The sequence below is a fragment of the Schistocerca cancellata genome, chromosome 8, assembly GCF_023864275.1.
Source record: "Schistocerca cancellata isolate TAMUIC-IGC-003103 chromosome 8, iqSchCanc2.1, whole genome shotgun sequence".
Classification (NCBI taxonomy): domain Eukaryota; kingdom Metazoa; phylum Arthropoda; class Insecta; order Orthoptera; family Acrididae; genus Schistocerca; species Schistocerca cancellata.
The window spans coordinates 88,726,816-88,738,919 of NC_064633.1; the positions used below are offsets into that span (position 1 = coordinate 88,726,816).

Consider the following 12,104-nt stretch of genomic DNA (forward strand, 5'->3'; position numbering starts at 1 on the left):
AAGATGATACGTGGGCATGTGTCCGGAAACGCTTAATTTCCATGTCAGAGCTCATTTTAGTTTCGTCAGTATGTACTGTACTTCCTCGATTCACCGCCGGTTGGCCCAATTGAAGGAAGGTAATGTTGACTTCGGTGCTTGTGTTGACATGCGACTCATTGCTCTGCAGTACTAGCATCAAGCACATCAGTACGTAGCATCAACAGGTTAGTGTTCATCACGAACGAGGTTTTGCAGTCACTGCAATGTTTACAAATGCGGAGTTGGCAGATGCCCATTTGATGTATGGATTAGCACGAGGCAATAGTCGTGGCGCGGTACGTTTGTATCGAGACAAATTTCCAGAACGAAGGTGTCCCGACATGAAGACGTTCGAAGCAATTGATAGGCGTCTTAGGAAGCACGGAACATTCCAGCCTATGACTCACGACTGGGGAAGACCTAGAACGACGAGAACACCAGCAATGGACGAGGCAATTCTTCGTGCAGTAGACGACAACCCTAATGACAGCGTCAGAGAAGTTGCTGCTGTACAAGGTAACGTTGACCACGTCACTGTATGGAGAGTGCTACGGGAGAACCAGTTGTTTCCGTACCATGTACAGCGTGTGCAGACACTATCAGCAGCTGATTGGCCTCCACGGGTACACTTCTGCGAATGGTTCAACCAACAATGTGTCAATCCTCATTTCAGTCCAAATGATCTCTTTACAGATGAGGCTTCATTCCAACGTGATCAGATTGTAAATTTTCACAATCAACATGTGTGGGCTGACGAGAATCCGCACGCAATTGTGCAATCACGTCATCAACACAGATTTTCTGTGAACGTTTGGGCAGGCATTGTTGGTGATGTCTTGATTGGGCCCCATGTTCTTCCACCTACGCTCAATGGAGCACGTTATCATGATTTCATACGGGATACTCTACCTGTGCTGCTAGAACATGTGCCTTTACAAGTACGAGACAACATGTGGTTCATGCACGATGGAGCTCCTGCACATTTCAGTCGAAGTGTTCGTACGCTTCTCAACAACAGATTCGGTGACCGATGGATTGGTAGAGGCGGACCAATTCCGTGGCCGCCACGCTCTCCTGATCTCAACCCTCTTGACTTTCATTTATGGGGGCATTTGAAAGCTCTTGTCTACGCAACGCCGGTACCAAATGTAGAGACTCTTCGTGCTCGTATCGTGCACCGCTGTGATACAATACGCCATTCTCCAGGGCTGCATCAGCGCATCAGGGATTCCATGCGACGGAGGGTGGATGCATGTATCCTCGCTAACGGAGGACATTTTGGACATTGTCTGAAACAAAGTGTTGAAGTCACGCTGGTACGTTCTGTTGCTGTGTGTTTCCATTCCATGATTAATGTGATTTGAAGAGAAGTAATAAAATGGGCTCTAACATGGAAAGTAAGCGTTTCCGGACACATGTACACATAACATATTTTCTTTCTTTGTGTGTGAGGAATGTTTCCTGAAAATTTGGCCGCACCTTTTTGTAACACCCTGTATAATGATTTCAAATTGTTTTTGTTAGATAACATTCAGAGTTAGGATTTGTATGCCCAAGGTTTGACACAGCAAGTGTTTACGGTAGGTTTTGTGTATGAATTAAAATTTTAACAATGTATATATTGAGATCAACATTGTGTTTCTAACAGCCTGACTCATAATCCAAATCGTTTGCTTAAATTGAATATGAAAATGAGTAATTGAGTGAAGTTAGCCACCAATGAAAGATCCAAGTGAACATCAGGGCCAAAAGTTAATTTTCCAGTACCATCTTAATGCCATTGCACAAACCGCATTATTCTCTTAAATTTTATTGCTGAGTCCAATACATGTTGCATTCTGTCAAAATGGAGGAGTGCAAGAAACAAGTTCACAGACGCAGTCAGATGCAGGTTTGCTGAATAATTACACTCCTGGAAATGGAAAAAAGAACACATTGACACCGGTGTGTCAGACCCACCATACTTGCTCCGGACACTGCGAGAGGGCTGTACAAGCAATGATCACACGCACGGCTCAGCGGACACACCAGGAACCGCGGTGTTGGCCGTCGAATGGCGCTAGCTGCGCAGCATTTGTGCACCGCCGCCGTCAGTGTCAGCCAGTTTGCCGTGGCATACGGAGCTCCATCGCAGTCTTTAACACTGGTAGCATGCCGCGACAGCGTGGACGTGAACCGTATGTGCAGTTGACGGACTTTGAGTGAGGGCGTATAGTGGGCATGCGGGAGGCCGGGTGGACGTACCGCCGAATTGCTCAACACGTGGGGCGTGAGGTCTCCACAGTACATCGATGTTGTCGCCAGTGGTCGGCGGAAGGTGCACGTGCCCGTCGACCTGGGACCGGACCGCAGCGACGCACGGATGCACGCCAAGACCGTAGGATCCTACGCAGTGCCGTAGGGGACCGCACCGCCACTTCGCAGCAAATTAGGGACACTGTTGCTCGTGGGGTATCGGCGAGGACCATTCGGAACCGTCTCCATGAAGCTGGGCTACGGTCCCGCACACCGTTAGGCCGTCTTCCGCTCACGCCCCAACATCGTGCAGCCCGCCTCCAGTGGTGTCGCGACAGGCGTGAATGGAGGGACGAATGGAGACGTGTCGTCTTCAGCGATGAGAGTCGCTTCTGCCTTGGTGCCAATGATGGTCGTATGCGTGTTTGGCGCCGTGCAGGTGAGCGCCACAATCAGGACTGCATACGACCGAGGCACACAGGGCCAACACCCGGCATCATGGTGTGGGGAGTGATCTCCGACACTGGCCGTACACCACTGGTGATCGTCGAGGGGACACTGAATAGTGCACGGTACATCCAAACCGTCATCGAACCCATCGTTCTACCATTCCTAGACCGGCAAGGGAACTTGCTGTTCCAACAGGACAATGCACGTCCGCATGTATCCCGTACCACCCAACATGCTCTAGAAGGTGTAAGTCAACTACCCTGGCCAGCAAGATCTCCGGATCTGTCCCCCATTGAGCATGTTTGGGACTGGATGAAGCGTCGTCTCACGCGGTCTGCACGTCCAGCACGAACGCTGGTCCAACTGAGGCGCCAGGTGGAAATGGCATGGCAAGCCGTTCCACAGGACTACATCCAGCATCTCTACGATCGTCTCCATGGGAGAATAGCAGCCTGCATTGCTGCGAAAGGTGGATATACACTGTACTAGTGCCGACATTGTGCATGCTCTGTTGCCTGTGTCTATGTGCCTGTGGTTCTGTCAGTGTGATCATGTGATGTATCTGACCCCAGGAATGTGTCAATAAAGTTTCCCCTTCCTGGGACAATGAATTCACGGTGTTCTTATTTCAATTTCCAGGAGTGTAATTTAGAACACTCTTATCAATGACACTTTCACGTTATAGTGCAGACACTCGACGTGGCATGGGCTCAGCAGTCGGTCGACATCCGCTGCACAGGTACTGAGCCATGCTGCCCCTATAGCCGCCCAGAGCCGCGGAAGTGTTTCCAGTGCAGGATTTTGTTCACCAACTGTGCTGTCAGATATGTCCAACAAATCTTTGGTAGGATTTGTGTCGGGCGATCTGGGTGGTCAAATCATTCGCGCTCGGACTGTCCAGAATGTTCTTCAGACCAATCGTCAACATTTTTCCCCAGGTCACATGACGCATTATCATGCATAAGAGTTCCGTAGCTGTTTCGTCTCCATTTAGCTGAACTTAAGGGGGGTAGGACGTCTAACAGACCGACTTGGAGCACGAGAGGCACCACAGGACATTTGAATTTACACTGTCTATACTTTTACAAATAAATTCATAAATCTTTGCCAGCATGACCAGAAAGGATTCAGGATTCATAGTCATAGCAGTGGAAGTTCAAAACGTAGCAAAATAAATTTTTTGACATGTGAAATTTCATCATTTTTTTTCACTTACTATTGGCTGCATTTGTTGCTTTTCTTCATAAGTAAGAGAGATTCTTCGATGAATTTTGCACAACCATACTTAAGGGTGTATGAAACTCTAGAATTTATTTAATTTATGAAAAACTGAATGAGCTGTTACATTTTAAACTTCATGTTTAGAAAAAAACTCAAATTTTATAGTTCATTATCTCAATTTTTACCACAGTTTTTAATAGATTTTGGAAAATTCTAGAGTTTGATACACCTGTAAGTATGGTTTGTATGCTGTGCAAAATTCATCGAAGAATCTCTCTTACTTATGAAGAAAAGTGTACCTATAGCAACAACTGCATCCAATAGTAAGTGAAAAAATGATGAAATTTCACATGCTAAAAAAATTATGTTGTTACTTTTTGAACTTCCACTGCTATGAGTATTAATTCTAAATCCTTTCTGGTCATGCTGCCAAAGTTTTATGAATTTATTTGTAAAAGTATAGACAGTGGAAATTCAAATGTCCTGTGGTGCCTCTCCTGCTCCAAGTCGGCCCGTTTAACGTCCAACCCCCCTTAAGGGGAGGTTTACTATCTTTGACCCGAAAAAAGCTTATTCTTTGAGATTTTTTTTCTCGGGATGTGTTACAGATATCAATGTCAAATTTGGACAAAATGTTTATTGATATTTCCTCTACAAACTGGATTTTTTTCGACCAGAATGTCGAAGAGCAAAGGCGGAAGTGCCGTCGGAACGAAACAAAATTTCGATGTAGACCACCACACGCGGTATGTTACAGGTCAGCCGGCTCGTCTGAAATCAAAGTTGAATTGACGTTAGCGAAGTATATAAGGTTCTTTAGGAATTGTACCTCGCTTAAGTTATTTGGACAATAGGAAACAAAAAAATGCAGCCATTTGAAAAAGAATAAGGTTTTTTCATCGATTATTCGACTTCGTCGGCCAAGAGAAAAAAAATTATAGTTGATGGATAGGAATAAAAGTGGTACTACTCCTAGACAATTTAGTTAGCTTCGTCGTAAACAAAGAATCATACAAATCGGTTCAGTAGATTTGAAGTTACCATACCGCGCGATAAAAAAAAAGTCGTTTAGAGAAAAAAGCGTTTGAGGTTTTGACTACATATAAATGCAATATTATGCAACTTACGTTCAATCTGCTATTCCGGGTCCATAAACTATTCCTTCCTCTTCCTCATACAGGGCGTTCTGCTCGATCTGGGCCATCCTGCACTGCTCCAGAGCCGCTCGTACGACCGATGACAAGCGGTTTTCGGCCGCTTGAATCCGGTGGTCGTCCGCATGCTTGGCGAGCTGCGTCGAATAGAGTCCCAGGGTGACGTCCACCGTTGTCATGGTCTTCAGAATTACTCAGTACCCGCCGTTGAAGCTGCTCACTGCCAGGAAAGTCGCAATCTCCACAGTCTTCGCACCAGAATGCATACGCTTGGGAGCTAACCTCCAAACATACCTGTTCAAACTTTCATTTGAATTTTGTGTGTTTCCTCCCAAGCACCGGTCCAATAACTCGTCTTCCGAAAGAAAAAAAAACTGGAGAGTGAAAAAGGCCGATTTCAGGCATGTGCATTTTTTTCAGTTCCGTATTCGGAAAAACCGTTTCAGGGGTGGATTCTACACACTTTTATGGATCCAAAAATACAATTTAAAACAAATCGATTTTTTGAACAAAAAAAAAAAAAACGTAAACCTCCCCTTAAACGTGGCCATTCAATGTTCGGTTGAGCTGGACCAGAGGATGCCGTCAATTCCATGTAAACACGGCCCATGTCATTATGAAACAACCACCAGCGTACAGAGTATCTTGTTGACAGCTTGGGTCCTCTGTTGCGAGCGGTCTGCGCCACACTCGAAACCTACCATCAGGTCTTTTCAATTGAATTCCGGACCAGGCCGCGGTTTTCCAGTCGCCTGGGGTCCAATCGATATGCCACCGAGCCCAGGAGATGTGCTGCAAGCGATGTCGTGCTGTCTGCAGAACACTCCCTTTGGTCCTCTGCTACCACAGTCCGATAATGCCAGGCTTCAACACTCTGTCCTAACAGATACGCTCGTCGTACGTCTCACATTGATTTCTGCGGTTCTTTCACACAGTGTTGCTTGTCTGTTAGCACCGATAACTCCAGGCCAGGGCCACTGCTCTTGGGAGTTAAGTGAAGGCCATCGGCCAGTGCTTTGTCCATGGCGAGACGTAATGCCTAAAATGTGGAGTTCTGGCCACCGCGGATCTCGGAATACTCAATTCCCTAACGATTTATGAACTGGAATATCCCATGCGTCTAGCTCCAACTACCATTCCGGGTTCAAAGTCTATTAATTCCCATCGTGCAACCACAATCACGTCGGAAATCTCTTCACATGAATCATCTGAGTACAAATGACAGCTGCACCAATGCACTACCCATTCATACCTTGTATATGCATAACCCCCCCCCCCCCCCTCTTATATGTGCATATCGCTGTCCCATGATTTTGTCATTTCAGAGTGTATTCACGGTGTTAATTTTAGCACTACGTCCAAGTATTGCCCTGAATTCGTATAACAAATGATGTTCAATGCATTTCTCAGGCCGGCCGATGTGGCCGAGCGGTTCTAGGCGCTTCTGTCCGGAACCGCGCGACCGCTACGGTCGCAGGTTCGAATCCTGCCTCGGGCATGGCTGTGTGTGATGTCCTTAGGTTAGTTAGGTTTAAGTAGTTCTAAGTTCTAGGGGACTGATGACCTCGGATATTAAGTCCGATAGTGCTCAGAGCCATTTGAACCATTTGAACATTTCTCAGGGGCTAGCTGAAGAAAGTGTTAACTCACGAGAAAGTTATTTAAACACTTTGACTGCCAGCGACGTAAACCTTGTTTCTTGGAATGATTTGTCATTATGTCTTATTAACCCCACTACTCAAAATTTTTCATACTAACCTTCTGTCAAAGTCTGAAACTTCTTCTCCTCGATTACACATTTCCATCTTATCTGAATGTTTGGTTTTATTTTCTCATAAGGGGGCTATTCCGAAAATAAGGAACGATCGGTCGCGAAATGGAAGAAAGAGTGAAAATCCGATGAAGCTTTACACAGATGTGTTGCACGTAAGCTAGCTAGCGTGAAGTCGCTCTTTACAGTTCTGATGGCACAGGCGCGCGTAGAAACTCCTACAAAATAGTGTTTCCCGCCAAGTATGGGTGCCTGCCCAGAGATTTTGCCTGATTTCGCGTTGGGCTCATGCAGTTTCCTCTTCATGACAGTTCTCCGCCGCACAGTGCAGGGGCAATGAGGAAGCTCCTGCAGCTTTTGCGACGGGAAGTGTATCATTGTCCACCATACAGCCCGGACTTGGCTCCCTCTGATCTTCATCTCCACTCAAATGAACCGCTGGCTGTGAAGACAACATTTTGGTACAGGCAAACAGCTGCAGACCAGTGTAGAGAACTGGCAGAAAGCACAGGAGGATGCCTCCTGTGACGAGGTTACTGGAAACCTGTGAGAGGTATCTACGTGTGAGAGGTATCTACGTCAGAGAAGCGGCTATGTAGAGAAGAAGCTGGAAGGGGGAGCTAACAGTTGCAAATAAAACAGGTTTGATTTTTCACTGTGGTTTCCATTTTGCCACCGATCGTTCCTTACTTTCCGAATAGCCTAGTATTTTTAACAAATGTTTGGTTTTGCAAATAGAATAAATTTTTCCAAAGCCAAAATAGTTTCCATTTACCTTTCTAGTTGACTTTACTACTTTCAGTAATTGGAAACTTTGAACCTATAACCGCAATTATAAACTGTTACACCTTTTTTCATATAGTATAATTTTTATGTTTACACGTCTTTTTGCCCATGACTATTTTGCTTTCACTACACTGGTATGATGTGTCTCTTCCTGCAGTCCTTCCTATTTGCCTGTAACAAATTAAAAAATGTATCATGGTTGACAAAATGAAGAAACATCGGGAAAAAAGCAACTTTTTAACGAACGATTTACGAAATAAAAACGAGAAATACTCACTTGAAGGTTGATGCAATTCTTTTTCATAACGTCGGGACATTAATCTAAATCGTCCATAGTGCATCCACACTGTCATCGTAAACAAATTCTTGCTCCAGTTCACGCAAAATTTCGTCTGTGTGTAAACTGAACGAACAGTTGCCGCTCTCCAGCAGCTTGATTTCATACAACAAACAGCTGTTTTAGAAAATTCAGGCCCCTCGCCAACACAATGAAGACCAACTGAATCATCAATATTTGTGATTTCGTATATACAAAGGAAGAAACCGAAATGTTCTCGTCCCGTCAGTTGATGTGACTGGTACTTAAGATATTAAGTTATTGCATGTTACAATACCGTTAAACTGAATGACATGAACATTAATAAAATAAGATAAAACAGTTCAAATAGTAGACATTTTTTCTACCAGTCGTATGGAACACCTTTCCATCTGCATACGGTCTATTCAAAAACACAACAAATACCGTGAGACGAAGGTTAGCGCTTTGTGGTGGTTCTCTTACCTAAAGCCTGAATGATTGGGTTGAACTGACAGAAGTCCAGCCTGCAGTTTCAGACCGCTCACATTCTCTGCAATACCAGTTCCACTAATCTGGCTCGGGTGAAGTGTCCATGAGAAGACGCATAAAAATCCCTGATTAAAGCAGCGGACCCCGTACGTTAAGTCTTATTGAGGCCATACGTTTGCATCTGATTGCGTGTTCTCATAGACTTTCTACATTAGACAAAGTTACATAGCTGTGGGCATATAATAGCTTCAAGGAACAAACAACTCTCCCTAATACACGTATCAATCCTCTCGTCACGCAAAAGAAAAGACTGTGAATCGGAGACCAGACAAGTATTACTTACATTCTGAACCCACAGTTACAATCAATCTGCCTCGTGATCTTAACTGTCCTTCCATATGCCAGTTTCAACAGAGATCAAATTCAATCAATTATAATCGGCAGACGCAACAAAAATACACACATGAAAAAAGATTTTGGTCACCCCAGTTCCCAGAACTCCTGAAGATAGACGTTGACTGTGGATATTGTATCACAGACACAGTCCCTTTGACTGTCACTAAACCCGCCTTACCAACAATTAATTTTATATGATCATTCCACTTCAAATCGTTCCGTACGCATACTCCCAGATATTTTACAGAAATAACTGCTACCAGCGTTTGTTCCGCTATCATATAATCATACAATAAAGGATCCTTATTTCTATGTATTCGCAATACATTACATTTGTCTATGCTAAGGATCAGTTGCCACTCCCTGCAACAAGTGCCTATCCTCTGCAGATCTTCCTGCATTTCGCTGCAATTTTCTAATGCTTCAACTTCTCTGTATACTACAGCATCATCCGCGAAAAGCCGCATGGAAGTTCCGACACTATCTACTAAGTCATTTATATATATATTGTGAAAAGCAATGGTCCCATAACACTCCCCTGTGGCACGCCAGAGGTGACTTTAACGTCTGTAGGCGTCTCTCCATTTAGAACAACATGCTGTGCTCTGTTTGCTAAAAACTATTCAATCCAGCTACACGGTTGGTCTGATATTCCGTAGGCTCTTACTTTGTTTATCAGGCGACAGTGCGGAACTGTATCGAACGCCTTCCAGAAGTCAAGGAAAATGGCATCTACCTGGGAGCCTGTATCTAACACTTTCTGGGTCTTATGAACAAATAAAGCGAGTTATGTCTCACACGATAGATGTTTGCGGAATCCATGTTGATTCCTACAGAGTAGATTCTGGGTTTCCAGAAATGACATGATACACGAGCAAAAAAACATGTTATAAAATTCTACAACAGATCGATGTCAGAGATATAGGCCTATAGTTTTGCGCATATGCTCGACGACCCTTCTTGAAAACTGGAACTACCTGTGCTCTTTTCCAATCATTTGGAACCTTGTGTTCCTCTAGAGACTTGCGGTACATGTCTTTTACAAGGGGGGGGGGGGGGGGGGCAAGTTCTTTCGCGTACTCTGTGTAGAATCGAATCGAATTGGTATCCCGTCATATCCAGTGCACTTTCCTCTGTTGAGTGATTTCAGTTGCTTTTCTATTCCTTGGACACGTATTTCAACGGCAGACATTTTTTCGTTCGTGCGAGGATTTAGAGAAGGAACTGCAGTGCGGTCTTCCTCTGTGAAACAACTTTGGAAAAAGGTGTTTAGTATTTCAGCTTTACGCGTGTCATCCTCTGTTTGAATGCCATTATCATCCCAGAGTGTCTGGATATGCTATTTCTTCCATTTACTGATTTAACGTAAGACCAGAACTTCCTAGGATTTTCTGTCAAGTCGGTACATAGAATTTTACTTTCAAATTCACTGAACGCTTCACGCATAGCCCTCCTTACGCTAACTTTGACATCATTTAGCTTCTGTTCGGTTGTGTACGCATTGTTACTTTGTGCCAGGAAGGGCTCTCAACAAGGGAAGTGTCCAGTCATCTCGGAGTGAACCAAAGCGGTGTTGTTAGGACGTGGAGGAGATACAGGGAGACAGGAACTGTCGATGACATGCCTCGCTCAGGCCACCCACGGGCTACTAGTGCAGTGGATGATCGCTACCCACGGATTATGACTCAGAGAAACCCTGACAGCAACGCCACCATGTTGAATAATGCTTTTCGTGCAGACACAGGATATCGTATTACGAGTCAAACTGGCTGCATGATGCGCAACTTCACTCCCGACGTCTTCGGCGAGGTCCATTTTTACAACCATGACACCATGCAGCGGGGTACAGATGTGCCCAACAACATACCAAATGGACCGCTCAGAACTGGCATCACGTTCTCTTCATCGATGTGTGTCGCATATGCATTCAACCAGACAATCGTCGGAGATGTGTTTGGAGGCAACCCGGTCAGGGTGAAGGCCTTAGACACACAGTCCAGCGAGTGCAGCAAGGGGGAGTTTGCCTGCTGCTTTGGGGTGGTGTTATGTGGGGCCGACGTATGCCGCTGGTCGTCATGGAAGACTCCGTAACGGCTGTACGATACGTGAATGCCATTCTCCGACCGATAGTGCAACTCCATCGGCGGCAGCTTGGCGAGAAATTCGTCTTCATGGACGACAATTCGAACCCTCATCGTACGCATCTTGTGAAGGACATCCTTCAGAGTGGCCGGAATGTCTCCAGCCATGAACCCTATCGCACATGCCTGGGATGGATTGAAAAGGGCTGTATATGGACGACGTGACCCACCAACCGCTCTGAGGGATCTATGCCGAATCGCCGTTAAGGAGTGGGACATCTGGACCGACAGTGCCTTGATGAACTTGTGGTATCATGCCACGATGAATACAAGCATGCATTAATGCAAGAGGACGTGCTACTGGGTATTAGATTAACCGGTGTGTAAAGCAATCTGGGCCACCAACTCTGGAGGTCTCGCTGTATAGTGGTACAGCATGCAATGTGTGGTTTTCATGAGCAATAAAAAGGGCGGAAATGATGTTTATGTTGGTCTCTATTCCAATTTTATGTACAGGTTCCGGAACTCCCGGAACTGAGGTGATGCAAAACATTTTTTGATGTGTGTGTTAAGTCGGTCAGTAATGGTTACAATGCTAAGACTGCGTTTGACAAGTTTTTAGAGAATCTTTTAGCTCAGCCCCGTTTCTCTGCATTCAATGCTGTCCGGTTTATTGCTATGTTGCCCTCAGCCCCGTCATGACTCCTCCGACCAGGATATGTACACTGATATAGTTGGACCGTCACAACTGTCTTCCACCGTCCGCCCCGATAACTGAACGGCCAGTGTGACGGACTGCCGTCCTAAGGGGCCCTGGTTCGATTCCCGGCTGGGTCGGAGATTTTCTCCGCTCAGGGACTGTGTGTTGTACTGTCTTCATCATCATTTCATCCCAATCCGGCGCAGGTCGCCCAATGTGGCGTCGCATGTAATAAGACCCTTCACCAAGGCGGCCGGACCTGCCCCGTAAGTAGCATCTCGGCCAATGGCGCCAAGCGCTCATTTCGTCTTCCGCCGATTCCTTCAACGATGTTACGAAGCTGCTTTGACCATATGATCCGGAACATATTCATTAAAAACTATTTCTTGTTCAGTTCCTTTATGCATCAACATGGAATTTAAGACGTTTGCTTTGAAATATTGCATTTTCATTCTTCTTTATCGAGTTTTTGCGAAAGCTTTCGACTGTTTCAGTAATGGCT

The 12,104-nt window shown here is 45.3% G+C and overlaps 1 protein-coding gene across 1 annotated transcript in view; it reads left to right on the forward strand.

Annotated features, from left to right (window-relative positions):
- LOC126095384 (gonadotropin-releasing hormone receptor-like) overlaps positions 1-12,104 on the forward strand; it is an 825,102-nt gene that overhangs the window by 112,679 nt on the left and 700,319 nt on the right. The gene's annotated exons all lie outside the window — the stretch shown is intronic.